Source organism: Lucilia cuprina, chromosome 4, assembly GCF_022045245.1.
Source record: "Lucilia cuprina isolate Lc7/37 chromosome 4, ASM2204524v1, whole genome shotgun sequence".
NCBI lineage: Eukaryota > Metazoa > Arthropoda > Insecta > Diptera > Calliphoridae > Lucilia > Lucilia cuprina.
The window spans coordinates 25611968-25613590 of record NC_060952.1 but is presented as its reverse complement, the minus strand read 5'-3'; positions in this window follow the sequence as shown (position 1 = coordinate 25613590).

Below are 1623 nucleotides of genomic sequence, written 5' to 3'. Positions count from 1 at the left end.
CTATAGTCTAGTCTGTAGTCTAGTCTATAGTCTAGTCTATAGTCTAGTCTATAGTCTAGTCTATAGTCTAGTCTATAGTCTAGTCTATAGTCTAGTCTATAGTCTAGAATTTACAAATGCTATTATTTTTGTAAAAGCCTTTTGATGTTAATGGTTAATTTGGTTGCTCGGCTGAGAATGATATCAAACAGCATTTACTGGTTTCGGAAATTGTCAGGTCAGCACATCAATACAAAACGATAAAGCTTACAAAATTTAGTAGACATGATTGCTTTGTTGCGCAGTCTTTAAAATATTAAGGAATACTCTTAAGTGGTATCTGTAGGTCCCAGTTATTTTAGCATCGCTTATGATAACTTAGACTTGGTGGTTCGTCTCCGCGGCAGAGATATATTGGAGGCCTAAGTGCCTCCTCCTCCTTCTGGGCCTATACGGCATGGATGTACACACACAGAAAACAGATCGTTTGAAAATCGATTATCATTATAAATATTTAGTTAAATTAATTACAATTGTATCCCTGTTATAGAAAAACTGTATAATTAACTGATTTTTTATATTCAGTATTATAAAAGTATAATAATAATCGAATTGTAGTTGTAACAAATTCCAAATTAATAATTTGAACTGAATTATATCGGTTATTATATTTATTTGTTAATTCCATAAAAGCAACCATCTCTTATTTAGGATTAATACGAAGAACATCTAATATTAGTTGCTGTGACCGAAAAACTGTTAAAAGTATAAAATATTGAGCACTGCAATCAATTATCATTTGAAAAAATTATTTAAAATTTAATTACGGTTAAAGGAACCAAATTCGATGTTCACAACCAATTAATTGGTAATTATAGTTGAAGTATACAAAAATAAATAAAATAAAACAAATTTATAATTTAAAATAAAAAAATCGATTTATATTTGGGAATAAATTAATGCAGAAATTTGGATAAAAAAGGTAATGTTTAATGCTTTATATCTTATAATCTATTTTATGTTATGTTTCTATAATATTTAATAATTTTGCAGCAGCGTTAAGGCGTGAAAAGCTAGTGTTCCTTTGAAAATGTTGAACAGAAAGAGAAGCAAAATCCCTGAAACATAAAAACTATGTTTATTACCATCAAAATCTTAAAACTAAAGGGAAGAAGTTCTTATTTTATATTTATATATAAGTTTTGTAAGTTTATATAAATTGTAATGTAAATATTTTAAACAAAATAAAATAGATTTAAAAATACACACGATCCACAAATTGTTTTTTAATTAATAATATTTCAGTTACAAATACCAATAATTTCAATACAGATTACCAAATAATAAATAAAAAAATTGTGTACACCATATATTCAGTAATAGTAACCAAATTTTACAATAGTTGCAATTGAATTTTTGTATAGTTGTGAGAACCGACTAAATTCGATTGGAAACAAATTCGGTTATCACAACGAATCTGTTTTCTCTGTGCATAAATTGTATAATTGGATTGACTTCATATAAGGACTACTTAAAATAATGAGTTTTACTTCAATAAATCTTATAATTATTTCATCAGTAAAGATTAAATAACGAGCTATATGGTAAAAAAAAATTTCTTAATTTTTTCTGTTTTCTACAGTT